The 26,147-nt window shown below is 49.9% G+C and overlaps 1 protein-coding gene and 1 long non-coding RNA gene across 4 annotated transcripts in view; one reads left to right on the top strand and one right to left on the bottom strand.

Moving 5' to 3' along the window:
• ASIC2 (acid sensing ion channel subunit 2) overlaps positions 1 to 26,147 on the top strand; it is a 994,452-nt gene that overhangs the window by 140,313 nt on the left and 827,992 nt on the right. The gene's annotated exons all lie outside the window — the stretch shown is intronic.
• LOC144285271 (uncharacterized) lies at positions 7,562 to 9,255 on the bottom strand. 2 transcript variants are annotated; one of them, XR_013353602.1, is made up of 3 exons: positions 9,093 to 9,255; positions 8,789 to 8,971; positions 7,562 to 8,176 (listed from the first exon to the last, which is right to left on the bottom strand). It is a non-coding gene; the product is annotated as an uncharacterized LOC144285271 (long non-coding RNA). The 2 variants fall into 2 exon arrangements; XR_013353601.1 differs by having other exon boundaries at positions 7,562 to 8,035.

The following is a 26,147-nucleotide window of genomic DNA, read 5'->3' as shown; positions in this document are numbered from 1 at the left end:
AACTCTGTTTGCTTTAATAAGCCTGTGTGTCAACGCCGGGCTGCGGCCCACGCCCCATGGCGGCCTGGCTGGACGCGTGAGCGGGACCCAGCCGTGGCTCTCTGTGTCTATATGCTCAGGAGGTCGTGTGATGCAAAGTCAAACACAGCCCGCAGGAGAGGGAGACCACGGAGCTCCATTTGGTGTGAGCACAGTAATTGAAAATTAGAGCCCTCCCGCCTGCCCTGTCCTCACTCCAGAATTTGCATCCCTGCCCTCCTGGGCAGCGCGGAAAGGCGCCTGGTCACCCCAAGTCTGGGCCTGCTCCCACCATTGGCAACTGGCCCCCAACACGCTGAAGGGAAGAGCTGGGACCACAGCACTGTATGGATGACTTGTCTGGCTGGTGCCTGCCCCCTTCCCTGGGTCCTGGATCCCTGGCATTCAGCTTCTGCTTCTGATCCCTTCCATTTAGCAACCCGGGGCCCTCCTTTGGTAGCTTCCAGCGTGTGGGCTCCTGCCCAGTCCTGAGCTCTGTGTGTTGTGTTTCCGTCTCTGCTGAGGAACTCTCCCCTCCGTCTTCAAGCCCAGAAAAGCCACTGGCCCAGCCAGAGAGGGGATGGCGGAGATTCAGGACCCCCTCCCCTCAGAATTCACGCGAGATTCCCCTCTCTCTGTGGCTGAGCCGTTTCTAGGGTTGGCCCCCACTGTGACTCTGATGCTGGCCACTTGATCTGGGTTAGTTCTGTTGACCCACCTGTCACCAAGCCACCTAGTCCGCACAGAAGGATATTTTTGACTCCGAGAGGGAAGAAGCTTCTCGCAGTTTGCCTGCACCCTCTTTTTCTTTGGCTCTGGCTGGCTAGGACCCTCTTACTGTTCATGGTAACAGGATGTAATGACACCTAGAGCTTTCCCCTGTTTACATGCTTACCCCCTTATCAAAACTGACCTGGGTTGGGATGCCTGGGTGGCTCAGCGGTTGAGTACCTGCCTTTGGTCTAGGGCATGATCCTGGGGTCCCAGGATTGAGTCCCATGTCGGGCTCCCTGCATGGAGCCTGCTTCTCCCTCTACTTATGTCTCTGCCTCTCTCTGTGTGTGTCTCTCATGAATAAATAAATAAAAAATAAATAAAACCTTTTAAAAAAAGATTGTATTAAAAAAACAACAAAAACTGACCTAGGTTCTCTTCCTAAGCACCAGTTGTGACAGGAGCTGGTCTTAGGAACCCCTCCTTCATAAGGTGTGGTGACTAATCACAGATGTGTAATTGAACTTCTCACTGCCTTTGCTGGAGGGAGTGGAAGGTGCACATTTCAGATAGTAAGAGAGATGTTTTTCAGGAAGGGAATACTTTCTGGTGTTCCTCGGGGCGTGCTGTCTAGTGGGGGTTCTAGTACAGCTTGGACTCGTCCAATGTGAAAGACTCAGGCAAGATTATTCTGAGGCTGGAGCTCACTTGAGCTCTAGGCTATATCACTCTTGGCTTGTTTTGTTTTTAAAGCTCAGAAAACTACCCTGTAAGCCCATAAAACCCAAATTCACTGGATGCATTTTTCCCTCTTCCCTGTTGTGGGTTATGTAAACGAACTCATCATCAAGTGAATGTTGATCCCTCGGACAACCATGATGTCAGGTTGTTGGTTGGTACCAGCCGGGGACTCTCTGCTGTGATGACATCTGAGGCCACACCTGGTGAATAAGGGGTAAAATGCTGCTGATGCTGTCAGTTTAACCTGTGTACATCTGAAGTTTGGAGTTCGTAGTTTCTAGCATTACTCAAGCTTGCTGACTCAGTTTCTTCACCTATAACATCCTTGTGTTGTTCTGAGGATCCCATGAGCCGAGGGACATGCAAACATTCGTCAACACGAAGTGCCATGAGCCTGGGTGTTACTGTTGCCTCTGATGTTTCTCTCAGTCTTGGGGCAGAATTATTATGAATGTCAAAAGGTTCACAGCACCCATTTACATGGAGACTGGCCAAGGACCCTGTCTCCTCCCCTTCCTCCTCTCCCAGCTAAACCATAGATGCAGATTCTTCTAGATCCATAGCAAGGGCTGTATCTGAAGGCCCAGGTTTGAGCCCCAGCTCTCGGTTGGGCTACCAAAACCCCTTCATGTCTTTGGATTATGACTTGCTCGTAACAACAGATGAGTTAGGTAGATTCATAGAAAACTTTCCATGTTTGTGTGTCCTTGCCTCTAGATAGGCATCCCCCCTACCCCCCTTCAAGCACCTTGTGTTTTCTGGAGAGTTCATTTCATTCCAGCCGATGACGTAGTCCTGTGTTTCCTCCTTGTGTCTCTTATCACCCAGAGGAATTTTAATTATACATGTGAATAGCAGGGTGGGGGTAAGGATGGAGAGAACTGCCACTTTCCATGGCTGGTGTGTGAGCGCATGGTCATGCATGTGCGTGAACTGCGCCTCTGGCAGCTTCTGGACTTGCCAGAGCTCCGCCCTAGCTGTGCAGGCCTCCTGGAGATTGCAGCAGAGGCCAGGCTCAGGGACAGAGGTTGCTCTGCTCCTGCCTGTTGTTTTACCTTGTTTAGCCAGGTAGGCTGCTGCATTGACAAGCCAGGAAACAAAGGCCAGAGGAGTGGGGGTGCTAGTACAGCTTGGAGCCCCACTGTCCATCTGCCCAGCTTTGGTTCTGTGCTCAGCCAGCTCTGGGTTTAGCTGTAAATCACTTCTGCCGGAGGGCTGGATGCCACTGTGTGCCCTCTGATTGGCATGCACGCTGCATCGGTGTCCTGAAGGGAAGCAGAAAGAAAGGGAGTGGAGGAGGCCGACCAAGGGAGAGACACAGCTCTGCGCACCCAGGCTTGGCTTCTCAGACTTGATCGACAGTCAGTGAACCAGGGGGAGGCTGGTGACGTCCTTTGGAAGCCTCGGGGCCAGCGAGTCTTCTGTCAGCACCAATGACTCAGGATTCCTGGGTTTATTCTGAGCATCACTCTGTCCTGTTGAGGGAGGGGGCTCAGTCCCTCCCCTTTCACCAGGATGCCCTCTGGTGCAATGGAAAGAGGCAATTCAGAGCCAGTGGGCCTGGACTGCTTTCCTGGCTGGCTGGGCACTTGCTCCCTGGATATAACTTTAGGGGAGTTGCATAGCCTCAAAGCGTACTTAAAACTCTTCACCAGGACCCCTGGTTGGGCCTCCTTGGGTCTGTCTTCAGGGGTTGGCCTCTGGGGTGACGACTGGTTGGACAACTCCTCCAGAAGCTGCCAAACTCCTCTGCCCAACGTGGTCCCCACCGTCCAGCCGCGCTGCCCGTGCCACCTTTGCTCTTGAACTTCCCATGCTTGTCGCTCAGAGCTCAGCTCCACAGGGGGCAGCATGCTCCACATCTGGGATCCAGCTTGTCTATGGAATGTGTTCTGAGCACAGCATCCATCTGAGCAGAGATGAAGCTGGGCCAGGGCCCGGTCAGGATGAAGCCACTCCGAAAGTCTGAGTGAGGAACTGCAGTGGTCTCGGGAATGAGGCAAGGCATCCATCTACCCCAGCAATTCTCAACTTTGGGCGACTTTGCCACCCAGAGGACATTTGACAGTGCCTGGGGACAGGTTTTAGTTGTCATAACTGGGAGATGCTAGTGTCATCAAGGAAGTAGAGGTCAGGGAGGCTGCTAAACCTCCTATGACCCAAAGGACAGCTCCCACAACAAAGAATTCACCAGCCCAAGACGTTAGCAGTGCAGAGGTTGAGAGATGCTCATGTAGGCTGGGAACTGCCCAGGAAATGGGCATATTGGGATAGACAGGACTTTGCATTGCTAGCCCTGGTGGTGGTGGCAGCTGTGGGATGCAGAGAACTTGGGCATCTCCAGTGGGTCTTGCCCTCCCCTGTGCAGGAAGATGCCAATCAGTGGTGCAGTGAAGCTGAGGACCTGGGTGCCTTGTTCACGTCCCCTGGGCACCCTCCTTGTACTGGCTGCCGATGGCGCCCCACAGCAAACACCACAGCTCTCCAACCCTCTGCTGGGGGTGTCTTTTCTGCCCACAAGCAGGACAGGGGAGAAATGCCCCGGAGCTCACACCCCCAGGCAGGGGCAGGGGGGAAGCCCTCAGCCATTGATGGTAAGAACTGGGGGATAAATCCCCATGCATATTCTGCACTGTTTCCCAGAGATCCCCGTGGGACCCAGCCTCAGTTGTCCCCTGTGGTCATGGGCTCATTAATGCACCCTCTACTGCTCATTTCTTTCTGTCCTCACTTCCCAGGCTTTCCTGCTGATGCTTCTTAAGACCACCTTGCAAATTGACTGCTTCATTCCTGTGTAAGAGTTTGTTTCTGGGGCCCCCCGGCCCGAGACAAGGAGCCCTCTCTGTGCGTAGGGACTAATAACGGCCACGCATTGATGCACTTCGTTCAGCCAGCCAGCCATTCGGTCAGCCCGCAGCACTTGCTGAGCACTGACTATGTACCAGGAACTGAGGATCCGTACCCACCTATAAATGGGGAGACCGAGGTGCCAAGATGCACATATATTTGTTCAGAGCCCCTCAAACAGTAAGCGACCAAAACTAGAACATAAAGCCCAAGCTCTTAAATATATTTTATGACCATTATACCTACCAGTTATTCCTCAACTGGCCGTGCTCAGAATTACCTGGAGGGCTTTGTATAAACACAGATGTCTGAGCCCCATTCCAGAATGAGTCATCAGCTCTGGGAGTGGGGCCCTGGCATTTGTATTTTTAAAAGGCCCTATAAAGCACATGTGCACACAGATGGGGGAATCTGTGCACCCTTTCCCCGGCCCCCCAGCACACACACACACACACACACACACACACACACACACACACACACACAGGAGTGCCTGATTTATGAGCACTGGCTTCAGGATGAAGACAGGGAGAGGAAGAAGCCCCTCTCTAACTGAAGCTCAAGGCTGCCCAGATGTTGTCACCCACCTGCGCCCCTAACCCCCGAGGGAAGTTGGCACCCCGTGGGACAGGGCCAGCTCCCCCTTGTTGATTTAACATCTTTACAGAATCATCTTGCCAGGTTTCACCTAGACAGGCTGTCCTGTGGTTTCCACTGCTTGTTTTACGGTTGGGGTTTCCTGTCCTGCCATATGGTGAGCCCTTGTAAGGTGTAGTGCTAATGGGGCCACACACGGGCAGGCGGGTGCTTCCTGGGACATGAGCCCAATGGCGCCAGAGCCCCCAACTCTGCTCTCACCTCTACCTGCACCCTGGAAGGGTTCGAGATGGAGGGATTTCAGGCTAAATATAGAGGCAGACCATTAAGAAACAGCATGTCCTGCCCCTCCCCAGTCTCTCTGGGCTTTCCATGTGATGGTTTAATTGCTCTGACAATCTGTTCTGTTTCTCCCTTTGCAGTGCATGAAAGCAGCAGCCACGGTCTGTGGTGAGAGGCTGCTTTGGAGACGGGAACAGCTTTTTAGAGGAAGAAGGAGGCTTCTTCGGGTCTCAGTACACAGGGTGCTCGGGCTTTATTTTCAGAGGTCTCTACGGGGTCTCTGCCCACACCTCCCCTCCCCCTCATCCCCATGCAATGCTCACCAGATGTTCGTGCTGGCTCCGGAATGGTGGGGTCTCTGTTTGTACTGAACGGCATGGCAGGAGTGGCATCGGGCTTGAGGGCAGGCAGACCTGGAGCCGGATTCTGGCTCTGCCCCTGACGAGCTTTGGGATTGTGGAAAGGTCATGTGACTTTCAGGAAATGAAATGACAGGAGGGGCCAGCCACTTGTGCAGGGTGGGTGTGAAGCCGAAGGGAGGAGGGGACTTGAATGGATGGCACAGAATAAGCCATCCACGTGGTAGGGGACCAGCCACACATCAGGGCCTCAGTAGAGTGGCTACTTGTCAAGACTTCCTGGGCTTAATAGCTGTGTGGCCTTGCTTTTCATGTCTGGAAAATGGGTATACTAACAGCACCTACTTCTAGGACTAGCTGCATAGTCTTTGGAGCCCAAGGCAAAATGGAAATGTGAGGCCCTCCGAAAATGAAGAATTTTAGCACAGTGACAGCAGAGCATTAACCCAGGCGTGAGGCCCTTCTGAACTCGGGGCCCTGTGTGACCACCCCGCTGGACACCGTTTGCTGTAAAAAGTGGTGGCCACAGCCCCTGCACCGGGCTGCCACTTGACCGTAGCAACAGGCCCTGCAGGCTCCGTGATGCCTCAAGACTGTCCAGACAAAGTGACGGTCCACCTGACAGGTTCTGGGGCCCACTGGGGGCCGTCACTCAATGTGAACCCTTGATGCCGTTTCTTTTGGTGTTTATTTCAAGATTTCAGAGGCAACAGAAGTGCCCCGGGAGCAGGGACTTATTTGGCCAGTGAGGGTGGGGGAGGTAGAATGGACACTCAACACTTTGTTTTTCCATTTTGGAAACTCAAATGTCAAAAAAAAAAAAAAATTTAATCCATTAAGGAGGCTTATTTGGGTAAATGGCCCCATAGTGGATTTCCTCCCAGAAAGGAGGAAGGACCCGGTGGTAGACTTTCTCTTTGGGCAGAAGCCAGAAGGCAGGAAACTTTGTGCAGGGTCACCGTGAGCACCCCCAGCTGTATCCCAGTGTCACTGGAATAATAAATCTGATATGGTGTTGACAAAAAAAAAAAAAAGGTCACGGTGCAGAGTTAGTAGGACATTGTATGTAAAGTGCTTATGACACTGATGTGTTTATTACCACTGCTAATTAAGCATGAGCTATATTGTGGGAGCAGTAAGTCACCCACTTTGCTGTGACACACACCACGGGGAGAAATAAACAGATTTAGGTCAGATTTGATAAGCTCCAGGTGGCAGGCTGCAGAGTTGGAACTCTGTAAGGTGACGGTGGGGGCACTGGCGACACTTGGGCCATGGCAAAGCCATGTCTAAGTATCCTCATCAGAGCCTTGTGGGGGGATCCACCGGGGGGGCGGTGAAGAGGGAGTTACTTGCATATGAATTTCCAGGGAGAGAAAAGAGTGAGAAACTCCCAAGAGACATCACTGCTGAGTGATCAGAGGGTGATGCTGGTCAGCAAAATAGGGAATCAGAAGGAGGAGATTTGAGGATGAGGTGAATTGGCCATGTAGCATCTGAGGTGTTGGGGCACCAAGACAGGCCTTTGAAACTTGGGGAACAGGACCCACTTCAGGGCTCAGTTGAAGCCTGGGTGGGGGCAGGGGCCCTTATGGAGACCCACATGGAAATGGCTGATGCACCAGAATAGATGAAATTATCAGGGCAGAGCACATTTCCAGATTGCAGGAACTAGGGATAAAATAGAACCGGAAATCAACTCTGGACGAAATTAGCAAGTGAAGCCTGGAGCTTTGAACTGATTTAAGAAAAGAGGGAGGAGTTGAGAAAGTGCCATTTCTGTAGGGGAACATCCTGAGCTTCTATGACCCTTGGTTTCTTCATCTGTAAAATGGGCACAGTATCATTCATTGATGAAAAGATAAAACGGGGAAATGTGTGTAAATTCTTTCTCATATTGAGTATATGTTAATGAGCAACACAATTTAGTTCCCTTCCCGCTTTAGCTTCTGATTCTTGGATCTTTTTAAGTGAGTTTACATTCCATTTTTATTATTACTGGCTTTTATGATGATGCAGGTATGTTTATTTTCAGCATGACTTTGGTATTACATGAGCTACTTTATATACATACTCCTTTTATCCTCACAAGATTCTTCATGGAATATTGGTATTCCCATTTTACAGATAGGATGCTCAGAGAGGTTAGGTCATTTACCCAAGGTCACACAGCTACAAAGGGTCGTGATGGGATTCCAGTCCAGGGCTGCCTCTTTCTGGAGCCCACACGATCTGCATGGCTTGCTGAGAGCAGGCTAGACAGGACAAACAACTTGCAAGAACTGATCCTCCAAAGCTTGACTCTTCTCCAGTCCACCTGCTAACAATACCATCTGCACAGCTATGCAGACGGGGGCCAGAGAACACTTGGTTGGCCAGAATTGTTCATTGTAGGGAGTCTGCTCTTCTCATGTCACTGAAGTGCCGTGAACAGTGGCCACTCACAGGGGCTGGGGCTCCTCTCCTCTCTACAAAGCCTGGTGGTGAGGGAATGGCAGACTTGATATATCATCAGCATCGGCAGAGGAGGGCACAGTGGACAAGTGGCCTGGGCTGGGAGGAGGGAAGCTGAACCCTTTGCCTCCGCACTTCCCACTCCCCCTGGGCTGCTCCATCCCCTGTTAAAGAGAGGAAGGTGACCCAGGGGCTTTCCCGTGATGCCCCAGCCCTGCTTCTGCTGCCTTGAGTAACAGTTGGTGGGAGGCAATGCCATGAGAAGCAGCAGAGTGAAGTGGTAAAGAGCATGGACTCTAGAGCCAGCCTGCCTGGGAACTCATCCCGGCTCTGTCACTTTCGAGCTGCGAGACCTTGCACCTGTTACTTAGCCTTTCTGTGTCCTCTTTAAAGTGAGATTAAGAATAGTACCGGTCTCATACATAAGTGAACTAGCACAGGTGGGAGGTTCATCATTATTATTATTAATTATTGCTGTTATTGTTGTTGTCAGGTGGGAAGGGAAACAGGCCAGAGAGGATGGCTAGCACCTTCCCCCAGGCCACACAGCAGGGCAAAGAGGAGCCAGTGTTCAGACTCCGCCTTGACCCTCCTCCCACCTTCCCAGGCGTTGGCCAGAAGGGGCTGATGTCTCCCTTTAAGCCACATCCACAAGTTTCCTTTTCAATGAAAGGAGTTTCTGGAAACAATCTGAGGAGTATGTGTATATGCCAAGGGAGTGGGAAATGGGGCTCTTAATGAGGTGAGGAGGAAGGAAAAGGAGTCCGACACCTCACCTGCTCCCTGTTTTGCAGAGTGGTGTGACTCCAGGTTGATATTTGTTCAGAGGAGATGTCCCTGGGCTGCCTTGGGTGTGAAACCAGAATGGAGCTCAGGTTATCGACTCCTCGGGTCCTTGTCATGAGTGATGGGATGGGCGTCCTTTGTAGTGAAAGATGATGCGAGACCATTGGATGTCCCTGCTAGGCCAGTACGGAGAGGGCTAGTAGTGTCTGAATACCCCACCACTCCCCACCTTTCTAAACTTGAGATTGTCTGAGCTTCTGACTGCTTGTTGTACATTGAGGGGAGAGGCAGTACCTGCTTTGTCAGCCTGGCCAGGGTGCTGCGAGTAGCAGTGAGGAATAGACTTATGGAGTCAGAAGGTCTGGAGTCGGTTGTAGAAACATCTACTCCGGTGTGCTGCTTGGTTTCATCCAACATGTTCACCCCAGCCAATTGCTGGTGGTTGCCAGGGGCAGCATTCTGGGGCTTCAACTGGGCATCAAGAGCTCGGTAATCAACTAGTAATGGCTGCCATGGGCACAGCACTGGAAAGTTGGTGCCTGAGTGCTATAGAACTTTCTCTTCTGAGTTTATCTCACTGCTTCATTTCACAAGGAAGGACTTGAACCTCAAAGAAAACATGTGAACTAGTCCTAGTCACCCAGTTATTGATGGACTGAAAGCATCCCGGGCCCAGATTTTCTTACTTTTTTAAAAAAGATTTTATTTATTCATGAGAGACACACAGAGAAAGACAGAGACATAGGCAAAGGGAGAAGTAGGTTCCCTGCGGGGAGCCTGGTGTGGGACTCGATCCTGAGACCTCGGGATCTCACCTTGTGCCAAAGGCAGATGCTCAACCACTGAGCCACCCAGGTGCCCCGCCCCAGATTTTCTGTGTCTAATTCAGTTATCTTTCCATTTAAGTAAGTTGTCAATTGTAAAACATTTCACCCATGTAATAATGTCTTACTGTTTTTTTCTGTTGGCCTCTGCTTGCCTGAACATCTATCTCACACAGTCTTCCTGATGGCTCCACAAACCAGAGACCTGTATTTGTGAAATCCTCAGAACTCCCATTACCAATATGTGCCGAGTTCACGTTCCCATGCAGACAGTGACAAATTATGACAATGCTGATGATGTTGTAGAACATATCCAATATATAATGTACATATATGTGTTCTGTTCTATCATATGTAATGTATTCATTGTCTGTATACCATGTGTATATATCACATATGTTGTACATGAAGTAGCAGTAACGTAATTTAGTGCCCATTATGTACTAAGTCCAATGGCACCACTAGCCTGCTTCCTGTTCAGTTCCACTCCATGCATATTTAAGACACTTCCCCTCTCTGGGCTTTAGTTTTCTCGTCTGAATAATGAAACTACAAGAACAGATGCTTCCTCTCCATGCTAACATTTTCCTCCCTGTGGTTCATATTGTCAGCACCTACTCTGTGCCCAGAAACAGGGAAATGGCACAGGACAGATAAGAAAATGTGAATACCCAGCTCTTTGCTCTTAAGGCACCCAATCAGACAGTGCACCCCAAATGCACCCAGTAAACAGCACCACAGTGCAGAGAGAAGGACTGGAAATGAGACAGGGAGATGGTGAGGCATGGAAGGGGGCTAGTGTAAGTGTCGGGGGGCGGGGGGCAGCAGAGCTTTGGCATCAACCCGGGCTTGAAGCCTGATTCCAGCACTTCCGGAGCTATGCATCCTTGGGCCGGTAGTCCTTGATCCCCTCTCTAGGATTGGCACTCCTACCTGTGACACTGAGTTCTTACTGTAGAGGTTGCAGAGGACCTGGGAGGGTAGAGAGGGCACAGATGTGCAGGCTCAGTGATTGGGACAGTCACTGCCACTGAAGTCCAGATGTGGCAAGGAGTGAAATGGAAAGACATTTGGAGGGGGGTGGGAGGAGTTGTAGTTGAGGAAGCCTTCCTGTAGGAGGTGACTTAAGATTAGCCTCAAGGACTATATGAGTGTGGGATGAGGGATATGAAACCATGCTAGCCATTTTTCACCGCCAATTGTTCCCTCCTCTCTGGTCCCTATCTGTGCCTCATTTGAAAAGGAGCATGAATGAATATTAAGCACATTTTTCATACACTTTGAAGATAATCAGAGGGTGCTAGCAGTGCCTCAGTGGATTTCTTACATATTTAAAGAGCATCCTGTTGATCTGGGGCAGGGGGCAGCTGTGTCCCAGTCATTCTCTCTCAGTAGCCCACAGTACAAATTGACACGAGAATTTTATTCCTGACCCCAAGTAATAATGGAGGAGATGCCCCACGTTGTATACACCCTGCAAAATGTGTGTGGTTTATAAGGCGTTGGGAAATCTATAGAATTCACTGCCACTCTGGAATGAAGAACAGACTGAGCCAGCTCTTTTCTCTCCCTGGGACAGTGTCCCCGTCCCCCCCCCCCCCCCACCACCATCTTTCTGTTTGGTCATTCATTTGTTGGTATTTGAGCATCCACTGTGTGGATGCTACCCTCTTTCAGGCAGTACCCTCCTTCAGGACTCTGCTTGCATGTCGCTTCCCTCAGGCAGCCTTCCTTGATATCCACCCCAAACTCGAACCCCTCCCCTGTGTCCCCAAAGTACTCCGTTACATATGTCACCTTGTTCTGTTTCTGGGCCTGCTTCCTCATTTGACTGTGTGCTCTGTGATCTTTTCCGCTAGCAAACGGTAGATGCTCAGTAGCTATCTGAGAGGCCCGCAGAACTGGACTTGATGTCCTCAGTTGGCTTCTCCTGGGCTGATTCTGACCGCTTCCCAGATGTGGAGGCTGGAAGGCAAATGTGGGGAGACGCTTTAGACTCTGAGGTTCATGATGCTTCCCTGGATGAAGGGACAGCAGGGGGCTGCCCGGCTCCCTTTGGTTGAGGTTATTCCTCCTTCCCCAATATGTCCCTCCATCTATCCAGCAATACCCGGAAGGTAGGCTTTTTGAAATGCTGCCTTGAGCAATCATCACCTGAGCAAGCAATTATGCAAACCATGCAGCAGTCTCCTCTGAATGGCAAGCCTGCTCCAGAGGAGAAATGCAAACAGTAAACACCCATTTGGCTGCCTTTTGGAGGACAGGACAATGCAGGCACCTTGCTTGCTGAGCCCCTATTCCTATGCAGCTCAGCCTTAGCCAGGTGGTGTCAGAGGGCGGAATTTCCCATCATGCCCTCTCAGTTCTGGGGACACCAGCCAGCCGGGACATGCCCCCTGCTCTGTTCTGGCCTCTGCTGCTGAGTGACGACTGCATCTGCCCTCCAGGGGAACTTCCCTCTGCCCCCAACCTCTCTGCAGGTCCTGCAAAATGCTGAGGTGTGGCCCACCTCTGCACATAGCACGGAACAGCGTCCCCTCTTGGCAGCAACCTCACCCCTGGCCAGTGGCTACTCGTTCCCCTCACTCACATGATTCATGGTCTGGATGTCTCTTTAGAGATTCTTTTTCCAGTGGTCATCCAAGCTGATGGCATTCTGATCTCGCACACCCACTTCTCACATGGTTTTCCTCCCTGTTCCTTGCTCTGTCCTTTCTCTTCCTGGACTCATGACCTTGGCTTGGGTTTTGATCACCTTGTACCTGTCTCTGACCCTGCAGGGCTCTCAGCGCTGACGCTGAGATCCTGCACTCGCACCTCCCTGTGGGCGTCTGTGTTATGGATCACATTCGGGTGTCCCGCACACAGTGTCTATTGGGCATCTGTCTTGGTAGAGTGGAGACAAAAGCATGGACGTGGCAGTTGCGGAGCTGGTGTCCTAGGAGGTGAGCAAAGAGTTCCAAGTGTGCTGAGGTTAGAGAAAGCGTGACTGTGGGGGCCCTAGCAGTGGGAACCAGCCTCTTTGGGGCCGAGGAATGCCTCCCTGAAGCTGTAAGTTTGAGCTGATATATATTTTTTTAAGATTTTATTTATCTGTTCATGAGAGACACAGAGAGAGGCAGAGACACAGGCAGAGGGAGAAGCAGGCTCCATGCCGGGAGCCCGATGTGGGACTCGATCCTGGGACTCCAGGATCATGTCCTGAGCTGAAGGCAGGTGCTCAACTGCTGAGCCCCCTAGGTGTCCCAGAGGTGATATTTGAAGGATTAGTGGGAGTTAGGCGGGGAAAAGGAGCAACATGTATAGAAGTCTGAGGCAGGAGACAAGGTGCATTCCAGAAACTTATGGTCCAGCATGGGCAAAGCATAGAGATTGGGAAGTAAAGAGGTATGGTTGGGGCCAGAGAGTATAGCAAGGGCCTGATCCCTGAAGGCTCTGAAACTATTGTTAAGGTGTTGGGGTTCTATCCTGAGGAGAGCAGGAAGCTTTTGAAGGGCTTTAGCAGAGGTAGTATCTCTCCATGGTCTAATGATTCAATGGAAATCCCAAGGCAAGCATTCGGGTACATAACTCATTCACCCCACCATGTATGTGCCTTGGTCAAGACCCTCTCAGTATGGAGTGATGGAAACCCAACTCAAAGAGGCTTGACATAAAAAGGAAATGTGTTAGTTCAAGGGTTAAAGCATTTGGACATGGCTGGATCTAGGGACTCAAATGTCCCTCTCCATCTTTTGGCTCTGACTGCCTCTACATTGGCTCCATTCTCAGGCTCACACAGTGGCAGAAGCAGACGTGGTGGCCGGCAGCTGCAGGCTGACACTTTACTGCCTTAGTTTTCACAGCAGAAAGAGTGGCCCTTCCCCAATAATTTCATTAAGAGCCTAAGAGGGGCTCTGAATTTGTCCCACTTGTGTGTGATCCTCATTCCTGGAAAGACTGGAACCAGGGGTGTGAAATACACTGGTGGATCAGGTTTGGTTGCCCAAGTTGCCCCTGGATGTGGCAATTCGATGAGCCCAGGCAGATCCAGGGGCAGAAAGCAGAAGGGTGGTGGTTCCCCAAAGGGGACACTGAGTCCCATCACCAGAAGGTCGAGGAATACGTGTCAGATATACAAGAACAGCAGGAGTCCACCCCAGTGAAATGGTTTCTTAGAAATCCTCACCATAGTCCTTCAGCTCCAGCCGAGCTAGATCCCGTATTCCACGGACCTCTGAGGACATCTGGTTGCTTTCTTCTCTAAGCTTTTGTGTTGGAGGCTGCCTCGTTAGGAATGCACCTGGATCAGAGACACTAGTCTTCCTCCTTCCCCAATATGTCCCTCCATCTATCCAGCAAGACCCGGAAGGTAGGCTTTTTGAAATGCATCCAGACGGATCAAGTGCAGAGCTTTAGGTATCTAGGGACAGGTGGATGTGTAGGCAGGGATGTGCTGTGATGGTGGCTGGATTCTCTGGAGATCATTCCAGAACCCAAACTAGCTTTAGGGTATTTCCTTAACTTTTTCCACATGCTTGTTCTTTCTCTCTGGGACCAACAGACAGAGGGACAACAAATCCCCCTTATTCTGCTTATTAGGCCCAGGTAAATAGGGCAGCAGCTGCCAGGCCTGAGGCAAGGTGACCCTGCCTCTTTCCAGAAGCTTCTGTACTTGCAGAGGCAGGCAGCCACCCCAAGGCAGTCAGTCCCTTCTCAGGAACCTACAGGATGGGGGAGGTGGAGCCCATCAGTACCAAGATGAGCAGCTTCCTTGCCAGGCGGGTCACAGGTCTGCTGTCTTGTCAATACTTGGGAATTATGGATGCTTTTGGTGGGTCAAAGGGCTGGGTTATGCCACAACCCAGACCTGGCCCTGTGATAGGCTTCGTACAGCAGTTGCTGAGATGCCACTCACTCCTCACTTTTTTTTAAGAGATTTATTTTATTATTTGAGAGAAAGAGGGAAGGATGCAGGCAGACGGAGAGAGAGGGAGGAGGTGGGGAGGGTCAGCGGGAGAGAGAAACTCCAGCAAACTCCCCACTGAGTACAGAGCTCGATGTGGATCAGGATCTCACAACCCTGAGATCATGACCTGGGCCGAAATCAAGAGTCGGATGCTCAACCGACTGAGCCACCCAGGTGCCCCTCACTTTTCATCCTATCAGACAGCTGAACATCTTCTACAGAAGAGCTACTCCCTAAAACTGCTTCTCTGATTGCGTTTCCTGCCTGGGTCACTGCCCAAGCATTCTCCCCACACTATGGCCTCCCTTGAACTTTTTAAAAAATGTTTTCATTTACTAGCTCCTTCTTGAGGCCTTACTATGTGCCAGTACTCTTCTTACGACTTGTTTCTACCTTGTTTCATGGGCCCATTGCACATTACAACCTAATGACAGGCCCTCAACTATAGTCTGTGAGTCAGTGGCCCCTTGGGAGATAGGAACACCTGTCCTTTGAACAGAGAGAACTTAACATAAGACATTTTGACTAGATGATCCATTTGTTCACCAGCTCTGTGAAAGAGTAAACTAGAACACTAAGGTGTGACATAGTAGCCACTATGGGAAGCAGCCACCAGCTGCCCAGTTGAGGAAAACACTTGCCAAAATGCAGAAACTTTGCAGGAGGGGCCTTTGAGGCTGGAGCTCAGACCTCTGAAGGGGACGTGCTGCCTGGCTAGTGGTTGAGTCTCTAAGCTCACACACAGCGGGGCTGGACTCAGACCACAGAAAAAAGGAGCACCTGCAGGCTGGTGCTGCTGTCTTGGGAGCAGGATGCCTGCCGCTAGGTCTCTAAGTATTGGAAACACGGGTTCAGCTGCTATTGGAAGGAACAGCCTTCTCCAGGATGAGGAAGCACTGCTGGGATGATGACTTACAGGAACCCAAGGGAGCAGGAAGCCCCCTGGGAAACAGTAGGAGAAAGTCTGGTCTTCTCCAGCCTTGCCACCCTCCTCTAATAACAGAGAGAAGGGCGGGTTGGAAACTTAGAGATGATAAAGAACTTAAAAACCAGTCTGTGACTTCTCATTGGCCGTGCTCCACACTGGGCCTAGAGCAGGGTTGGCTAGAGGGGTGTGTGGAAAAGACAGAATTTGAAGTCAGTGGGCCCAGATCCACTTGCCCACTTATTGGGGAAGTCACCCCTATGACTGAGCCTTCGTTTCCTCATCTGAGAAACAGGAAAATAGCAGCTGCCCTGTGTACCTTTGATGGGAAGAAGAAAATCAGTGTGTTGCAGTGCGTGGAAGGGCTGTGCACCTCGGGCCAACTTTCCGATGTAAGGTAGTGGGGTGGCACTCAATAAATCCTTCCCCGCACAACAAAGTTCCAGTCTATTTGGGGCTTTGAACATCTTCTTTAAGCGCATATCCCTTTGGAGCCTTCAAGGTTCTTCTTATAAGCAAGAAAGGCACAAACTAGGCTTCGTGTCAGGGAAACTTCCCTGACAATGAGAACGTTGTATGAAAGAAAGCAAACCGTCTCTTCTTAGAGATGAGGTTCTGTTGCATAAGACATCTCAAATAGACTCAGACAAAACACTCACAGCTTCGTGGCAGAGCTGGGGGTGGGAAGTCGGAGGGAATCAGGCTGCCCTTGTCCTTGGGGATGAACAGCCAGAGCTGGTGAAGCTCTTCCCCACATCTAATTTGGAGGCACATTTTACAGCTCCACTGGCACTGTGTGGGCGTTAGAGATGTTGCCTCTTCTCATCTTAATGATGTTTTGCTCTAACAGAGACATTTTTGCTCCTTGGAGCTCTGCTCGCTGCTTCGAGGTAAGCCTCCTGGGATGCCCCTGGGGGAGAAGGAGAGCTTGCTCCCAGCTTTAGGCACAGAGGTTACCATGGAGCAGCAGGCAGAAATGGGAAGAGTCCCAAGTGTGCAGCTCAACTGGTCCTGAACACCCTGGTGGCCAGACTGGGGTGCTGGGGGCACAAGCCCACTCCTCCCTCTGCCCCAATCTCAAGGCCAGGGAACAGTCCTGCACCACCTTTCATGGGCCACTGCTATGTCCCATCTCCACAGAGGCAGGTGGGCAATGGGGACAGGTGCACTCTGGTTTAAACCTACCTCAGTTCTTTGCTGGTCGTGAGACTTCGGATGGTTCTTTTCGACCTGTGTGTGTCAGTTTCCTTAATAGAGGTAGTGTATGAGGACAGGCTTCGCTCAGTGCCTTTCAAATGTCCTCAGTCCCTTGCCTCTTGGGATCCCTTCTAACTCATCCTCACGATCTTGCCTGAATACTCTCAGCAAAACACACTACTCCTAGAGCCATCCCCACTGCATGTAAGCTGAAGAATGTTCTGTGGTCACACTGCCCAGCAGATGAAATTTAAATCCCAAATGTCGGCATTCGGGGCCCGCCGTAATCTGTGGTTTCCATTTTTGCTCCTTCCTCCTAACCTAGCTAACTTGGGCTTCATGGCGATCCTGAGAAACGGCCAACATCCTTCACACCCAGGCCATGGTCCACAGTGCTCCCTCTGTCCTCAAACTGCCTCCTTCTCCACTTGATGGCTGGGCACATCACCACCTCTTTTTTGAAACTTGCCTGGGTCTCACCAGCCTGAGGCTGTTTCTTCCTTCTTGAAGCTTCCTTGGCTCCGGTTTTTGATTTTTTAATGGAGTTTGTATATTGCAGGATTTATATTTCTTTTACTACAGATGGAAGAGGGCGAGCAGATAAGTAAACAAAATAGATTGAGGTTTGAGTCCCGAGTCTTATCACTGGCAAGCCGTGGCCTTAGATAAATTTGATTCAACTCCCTTAGTACTTTACGGGGCTGTTGAAAGGATTACAGATAATGTATATGAAGTTGTTATGATCACAGTGACTAATAAAGGTACTCATAATTATTATACTGCATTAGGTACATATTAAGCACTCAATGACAATCTATTAAATTGATTAAAGGTGGGCATAGAGTCTGAAGGCAATAATATTGGACCAAAAATTATAAATTGGTATTTTTAAGAATTATATTTTTCATTTCAGATTATAAGGCAACATGTGCTCATTGTAGAAAATTTGTAACATATTTATGTGTTATAAAAAGCTAGAAAGAAGTCACCCATAATTTTATAAGTCAGTGGTAATGACTCATATTTTCTTCCAATTCTGCATGCATTTCGTATAGGTGATCTCATACAAATACATAGTTTTGTTTCCCACACTTATGTGTGTCATAAGTACAGTTTAGAAACTACTGTTTAAATTATCATGTGAATAATATATAGTAGTCAGAAAATAAATACAGAAAATATTGAAGCACTTAATGAGATACCTAAATCTAGCATACTATTAATATTTGGCTATACTTTTTGCAACCTTTTCTATTTGCATTTTTGCCTATTTCAGATATCAGTATTAGACTGAGCATTTTCCTACGCTATGAAACAATTTTTCTGACACCGTTTTTGATGGCTACATAGTATTCTACTCTACAGATGTACATTAATTTAATTCTACCCCTACGTGTAATTAGGATGATTTTCTACTTTTCTCACGAGGAATGCATTTTTTTTCTGAATTTCAGATTGTTTCCTTAGGGAAGGCAGTGTAATATTATTAGGTATAAAAACCCAAATTTCAATGGCTTATGAGGGAATAAGTCTTATGTGATCAAAAGTCCAGAGGAGGAGCTGTTTCTGGCTGAATTAGTTCAGTGCTTCCGTGATCTCATCAAGGACCCAGATACCTTCCATCCTTTTGCATCTCTCCAGTGCATATTATGAATGGGCATCATGACAAGTCATTTATGTATGTATCTTCTTTCACATTCATACACACTCTAGGGAGTGGTCATGTTATCATTCCTATTGCCCATTGTATAGACGAGGACACTGAGGCTTGGCGTGGTACCTTGCCTAAGATCGTACAGCATCTGAGATGTGGAGCATCACATCCTCACATCATCACCAGCACAGGGAATGGTATAGTTCTTCCTTGCATTTCTTCTCTACCTTTTTCACTTGCTAAATTTCCAGGCTACAGAAAATTTGAAAGAATAGTCCAATGAATGCCAAAGAATAGTCCAAGGGAATGTCCAATGTAATCCCTTCGCCTAGATTCGTGAGTTGTTAACCATTTGCCATGTTTACTTCCTTTCGCTCTCATTCGATCTGTCTTCCAGTTGAAAGCAATTTGAAGACATCATGATTGTCGGGTCTCTCTTTTTTAAGCGTTTTACATTGAAATATGATGCACTTGCAGAAGTGCACTTCTCCTGCATACAGTTTTATGAGATTCCACAAATTGATCACAACCGGTATTCCCCTCCCCTGAATCCTATTGAGGGTGACACTGAATAAAATAGAAGTGTGTTTGGTAAGAAAGTGGAGGGTCTGCTGCATCATCCCACGGCCCTGCTCTCTCCCTCAGGCTGAAGAGACTTGTCATAAAGTACAAAGGGGTTAGAGGCCACACTGACATCCAGCACAGAAGGAAGAGCTTCCAGTTTGGCACATTTTGGAGAGACCTGCATTGGAATCTTAGCTCCTTCCATAACTTGCCGTGTGATTTTTTAAAAGGATTTTATTTATCTATTCGTAAGAGACATAGAGAGAGAGAGAGAGACATAGGCAGAGGGAGAAGCAGGCTCCTTGCTGGGAGCTGATGATCCCAGGACCCCAGGATCATGACCTGAGCTGAAGGCAGATGCTCAACCACTGAGCCACCCAAGCGCCCCTTTGCTCTGTGATCTTAATCAAGATGCTTACCCACCCGCCTCCACAGATCACTGTAAAGAATAACTTCTACATGATCTATTTATACACATGTGTGTAAATCACTTACCATGGTGCCTAACACACAGCGCATGTTCAAGAAATGGGATCTATTATTATTGTTGTTATTTTAATTGTTATTATTGGATTAATAACCTTGCCAGATGGGTGTTATTGCCCTTCCCCTTTTACAGGGGAGAAACCACACTCAGAGAAAAAGTGAACCTATGACACTTGACTGGTAAGAGGTAGAGCCAGGATTTGCAATTAGGTTTTCTGACTTGAAACTTGTTGATCCCAAGAAGCCGATCAGGCCTGGACAAAGGGGAGACTAAATCATACCTTGAAAGATCAATTGGTTAACTGATGGCTTTATAATAGGAGATGTAATTGCCGAGCAGCCAGCGAGCTGGTGACGCTAGGTCAGCATTTTCTTCCTCTGCAGAGGGCTGCGGGGTGGTATTGAACACCAGAGCTTCCTTCGGGGTCACCCTTCGCCCCAGGGCCTGCCCGTGGCCCCAGAAGCCCTGGTTCCAGAGAAGAGGGTCCAGGGTCTCATCAGGACTTCTTTCCTAACCTGTCACGTCGATCCCTTCCCAGTGTGGGCTTCAGCCCTGCGCGGGGAAAGCAGGGGTTTGGCAAGTTACCTTGCAGGTGATACCTGAGGATCTGGTGCCTTTGGGGCTGGGGGCTCCGGGTCCCTGCTCATTGCTGCCCCAGCTCCCCCCTACACCTTCCCTTCGGTATTCAGGAGGGGTATTGGCTGTTATATATATATATATATATATATATCTTACTTCACTATTACTTTATTACTTTTCAAGTGACAGGCAGCAGAATAGACCTCGTCTCGATATTGGCGCGGAGAACGTGGTCTGCATTGATGACCGTCTGATTTCATTTTGGTTTTGCTTCTTTTTGTGTTCAGAGGAGGAAGGGTGCCTCCACCCCCCACCCCAGGGCAGTTACAGCTGGAGGAAGGCGCTGAGTTTCCCAGCAGCCCCCCAGCTCGGCCTGGCAGCGGGAGGCCCTCTCTGCTCATCCCCCGCAGACGTATTTGGGCTGAGAGGGAAATTGCAGTTCCCTGGAAGGGACGCACACAGCAAGGGCACATCCGGTTGAGGCAGATGGCCCTGAGGCGTCTCCCTGGGGGCGCTGCTCCCTGGCTTTCAGCCTCTCAGAGCCTGTGCCCCTGGTGGCCTTAGGTCTCTGAGACCCAGGCCACTTGCAGGAGGCCGAGTCAGGCTTGCCTTGAGTTTAGATTCAGCCACTGACCGAGTCGCAGGGTCTGGGGTTGACCGCACCAGATTCAGATGCAGCTGTTCTCTGATCTTGAAACACATTCCTAGCTTCTCTGAGCCTCCATTTCTCTCCCGGAGAAATGTGGGCAGTGATTTCTGTCTTGGAAGATGATAGAATAAGAACTAATCCTCGTTTTGTTTCGTTTTTCATTGAGCTTTTACTAGGTGTGCCAGGCACGGTGCTCAGTATTTTATGTGACTGTCTCTCAATTCACGCCACAACTGGCTGGCATTGGTACCACATGCGGACCCTTGTTTATAGATGAAATGGAGGGTCATATCTGCCAAGAACTTTGCGTATATGTCAAGTAAGGCTGGAGAGCAGGCCCAAGGAATCCAAAGGAAGAGCTAAAGCAGGTTTTGTGAAAATTGACCTATTGTGTATTTTTAAATAATCCTCATTAATCCCTTCGGTTCCTTGGAATAGAATAAGAAATCACAGGCCTCTGAGCAGCATAGGAGGGGTGTTTAGTATTTATAAAAGCACAGACATTCATTGATTGAGCAGCTTTTGTGTCCAGCATGGTGCCAGGCTCTGTAGACATGAGATGGACAAGCCAGGGTCTGGCCCTGCACAAGCTTCTGGACTATGGCACAGCATAGGACCATACAGTGTATTGTAACATCTGTGCTATCCAAAGAGGAGTCTAACCGAAGGCCGAGGCTGAGGAGCAGACAGAGAGATTTTCCCAGAAGAGGAGGCCTGTGAATGTCTGTGTTATCATAGACACCCCTGTAATACTGAGGGAGACTCCCCACCAGTTGGGTGGTTTGCAAATATGGCCCGTGGGCCAAATTTGGCCAACTACCTGTTTTTGTATGGCCCCCCTAGCTAAGTAAGAACAGTCTTTTACATTTCTAAGTAGTTATACAAAAATCAAAAGAATAATATTTTATGATACATGAAAATGATATGAAAAATTCAAATTGAAGGGTCCTTTAGTAAAAACATACTGGAACACTGTCACACTCATTGTTTATGTTTTGTTGGTGGTGGCTTTCAGGTTGCAGTGGCAGTGTGGAGTGGTGACGGAGACATTGTGCCTCGCAAACCTAGAATTTTTACTCTTTCCAGAGGTTTCCAGAAGTTTGTGGACCTCTGTTGTAAAGCATCATCTTCTTCCTTAATAATCCTTTACCTGTGTGTGTGTGTGTGTTTTATTCAGTTTGCACCATCTTCCCTCCAGTGCTTTGTCTAATTCTCCCAGTCACCATGTGAGTTAGGTATTAACAGTCCCTTTGTGCAGATATCCAAACTAAGGATCCAGGAGGATAAATTGCTTGCTCAAGTACACGGCTAGAAAGCAGGGGTGGACTCCAGGTTTTCCAAGGCTCAAATGCCTTGTCTATGGCACAGACTGTGTGTCTGAGGCCAGGGCACCATGCTGTCAGATGCCAGCTGGCACTGGAGGTGCAGGCCTGTCATCCCGGTTGGGGGGTGGGCATCACAGGGCAGGAGCCTCCACCCGAACAATTAGGTGACCTTCAGTATATTTCAACCCTCTGGGCTACTGGCTGTGTGATGTCTGGCTGTTGCTGCAGAGGGTTGGACCACCTGCCGTCCCCAAAGGCTTCAGCTGCAAGGGGAAGCTCTGTGTGGGGTCTCATGCCCCACACTCCAGCCTGACTCTCTGGAGCTCTGTGATTCTAAGTGGGGACTCTTGTTGGAGGGTTGCATCTGGTCATTGCAGACTGAACTAGTGACCTAGAGACAGCAGAGGTGGAGATCCACTAGAGGTTATCCGTATCCTCTCTGTTCTTCCCTCTATGCCCTGTCGGATTCCAGCCCTCAGGACCCACCCAGCATGGTGCAGTGGGAGGGACATAGGTTTGAGAGTCAGGTGGACCCAGATTCAGATCCCAGTCCTGCCACTTATGGACTGCGAGTTTGGGGCAAGGGACTTCAGCTCTTTCAGCCTCCGTGTCCTGTTCTGCAAAATGGGAACAATAATAGTGTTTAACTACTTAGGGCCAAGAGGGTGAAGGCGGCATACACCATCTCAAGTTCCTGGCATATGGTGGATCCAGTAAATGTTAGTTATGACCTTAATTCATATTTAAAACAATGGGAATCTGAAAATATTTGAGAGTGCTTAAAAACTCATAGCATGTGACTTAACTCCATCCAAACACATAAGGAAAAATATTAGTCCTTTTGATGGTCTCCTTTGACTAGAAATTAAAATCTTAATCAGCAGCTTATCTTTGCATATGAGACCCTCCAGATATTTTCAAAATTCATCTTTTTGAAGGATAGATGGAAAATGCATGCATCTCCATCTTCAGTAGTTCCTCGCATCCCCCAGACTAACATGCACCTTTATTCTGTGTGACTTTTGCATGTGCATGTCTTCTCCACATGAATAACCCTTCTGTTTCTTTGTTTCACGGACTCCTATTCATCCTTCAAAACCCAACTCAAACAGAACCAATTCTATGAAGCTTTCCCTCACACCCTCATTGACTCCTCTTCCATGTCCCCCAGCACTTTGTACATAAGCTGTGTTAGAACATTCAGTCCATTGTAATGTAGTTCACTGTTGATGCGGGACCTTTTAAGTAGAGTCTAAGTAGAGGCTGTCTCAGAACAGTGATCAGAATAAGAAACCAGAGGAGCAGGGTCCTTTTCCAGGAGAATCTCCCGATGCCTCCAGAGGAGCACTGCTCTCACCCTGAAGGGAAGCGGCAGCGATAGGTCTCCCCCATGAGATGGTATGCATAGTTTTTCTTTCCATCTAGATTAAGAATATGTGATGTTTACACCACTGTAGGGCAGATAAACCTGTGAATTGCTTTACAATCTACACATCAGATTTCATGTCCTCTCATATTTCATGTCCCATCAGATTTATGACACTTCCACTCCGTCTCCATGGAAGTCAGAACTTCATAGCACGATCTCAGGTGGAGGCCCAGAGGAAGGCAGGTCCCTGGCCTACTGATGGGGGCTGAGGGGACACACGCTCCATCCCTCCGCCTTCCCCCCACACGGCTACACCTAATACCCTTCGTCCTCCTGTGCTCCCTGTAATCTTCGTTCATGTGCTGGCGTCTGCTCTCCTGGCCCTGGCCCTACTACCCTGTCCTGTGTGTAGGCCCCTCTCTGCCAGCTGCGTAGATGCACTTGATCCCCTGGCTCAGCCTTCCCAAAGGCCCCACGTGGAAGTCTCAGTTGAGACCCCTGCCCCAGAGAGGAGAGCCTTCTCCGTCTCTCCTCGCTCACCCCCTCCCAGGAGGGGTGACCCCACTAGACTCTCAGTTCCTAGAGGGTGGTGGATGCGTCTTGTTTGCTTCTTTGTGAGCTCGTGGCATTGCGCACTGCGCCTGGTGCATAGTAGATGTTCCTTGATCATGAAATGAATGAAGGAGTGAGTGAAGGAAAGAATGAATGCAGCTTGATGACCAAGCTTCTAATGACTCTGTATGGTTCAGGAGAGGTCTGCTGGAAGGCCAGGCCAACCGGTTTCCATCACCTTTTAGCGCTCAGAAATATTGGTACTTCTGCCAAGGCAGGGCGAGGCGGCAGGGGGAAGATTCTCGAAAGACTGCGGAGGCAACATCACCAGCCCTCTGACTTACCCTTGGGAAGAGGCAGCATGTAATTGTGCAGGTCTGTGTGCACGAGCCTGGACTGGAGCAGCCACCCAGGCTGTGACCCACAGGGACCTAGGGGACCCGTGCTAGGACCCAGCCCCTTCCTCCCACTCACCACCTCGAAGGCGCACAGCACCTCAATCACAGTAATGACTCACGTGCCCAGGGGCGAGGCGTGTGCGAAGGTCTGATGATCTCCCGCTTTCATCCGTGCTGCTGGGGGCGCTGCTGGGGGTGCTTCCCGAGCGCCACGAGGGTGGGGGAGGGATTTCCTTGTCAGAATCTAATTATGGATCTTTATGCTCTAATCGCATTGTCTTGTCCACTTGGAGAGCTGCAGCCGGTGGGCATGAGGTCGGCTTCTCGCTCCTGCTTCTGCGGTCCCCTGCACCGCTCGCCGCTCGGGCCGACTCTGCAAGTGAGCAAATCAGGGGAAGCCCGGTGGATTTCCACGGGAGGCTGAGTCAGAGCAGGCTGCTTCTTGTTGCTAACCCCCTCCCCCCAGAGACGTAAACAGACCCGGAGAAACTTGGCGGGGCTTGCTGGGGCCCCCGGGCATCCCCTGCGCACTAGCCACGGGTGGCCTGGCGTGGAGCTCAGGGCCAGGGCAGCTCTTGCCGTCTTGGTTTCAGAGGGCTCTCGTGGGTTCTCTCTGTTGCATCCGGCCTTGCTGGTTTGGATCTCCTTGGTGAACAACTTCACTGCTCGCTATCTGTTTTCTTTTCTTTTCTTTTCTTTTCTTTTCTTTTCTTTTCTTTTCTTTTCTTTTCTTTCTTTTCTTTTCTTTTTTTTTTTTAAGATTTTATTTATTTATTCATGAGAGACACAGAGAGAGGCAGAGACACAGGCAGAGGGAGAAGCAGGCTCCATGCAGGGAGCCCGACGTGGGACTCGATCCCGGGTCTCTAGGATCACACCCTGGGCCAAAGGCGGTGCTAAACCGCTGAGCCCCCCGGGCTGCCCTCGCTGTCTGTTTTCATTTCCTCTTGCCCTTTGCATTTATCCTCGCAGACTGCTTTCCTGACTCTGAACTTTTCTTCTCCCCAACAAGATTGTGCCTCCCTGGGGCCTCCGGCTGCCTTGAGCCAACAGCTCTCCTGGCTCCCTGCCCCGGGGCTGCCCGTGTCGGTGGGCTCCCCGGTCCTGAGACCACCGGGGACCACGGTGAGCCCTCACCCTGGCGCTGCTCTCTGAGGCTGTGAATCTGTTACTCATTTTATGCTTCCACCAATTCTGAGAGATAAACATAACAGTGCTCCTTTCCCGGGTGAGAAAACTGAGGCTTGAGGAGACATGACTTGAGATCAAAGGCTCATGGTGCCTTGAGCTCAAGGCATCCTTGAGCTTCAGAGCCAAGCCTCTGCCCCCCAGAGTCTGCGGTTGCCCCGTCTCAGGCAGCAGCGACCACCACACCCAATCTTACTTCTGGGAGTAGGGATCTGCTGGGCCCTTGAGAAATGGCACAGCGGTCCAAATGGATCTTCAACCACCCTTCATGATGTGATGGTCCTGTTCTGTTGGGGGACCCAAATGTTAGCTTCGGGAGAGATTCGGGGAGGCAGAGTCAAGGGAAACAGAAGGGATGGCTGCCCAGCGGGTCCATTATTATGGGTGGCAGAGATCATCCCCAGATCTACCTTGATTGCACTGCCCTTGAGGGATGGATTCTGGCTGGAAGGACAGGGGTAACCATGACCACCTTAGCTTTGGCTCTGCATAGCACTTTCTAGCATGCACAGGACTTGCACCACTATTAGCTCATCTCACCCCCAGGGCATCCCTCCCAGGGCAGCCCTGAAGTGCAGGCAGTGCAGAAACATTCCCATTTGGCACACGAAGCAAATGTGACTGAGAGAGAAGGGGTGCTAATAGTCAACACAGAACCCTGCTCTCTTGGGGCTCTTTCCTCCCCCACAG

Source organism: Canis aureus, chromosome 16 (assembly GCF_053574225.1).
Source record: "Canis aureus isolate CA01 chromosome 16, VMU_Caureus_v.1.0, whole genome shotgun sequence".
NCBI classification, from domain to species: domain Eukaryota; kingdom Metazoa; phylum Chordata; class Mammalia; order Carnivora; family Canidae; genus Canis; species Canis aureus.
This window is presented reverse-complemented; position numbering and strand designations above follow the sequence as displayed.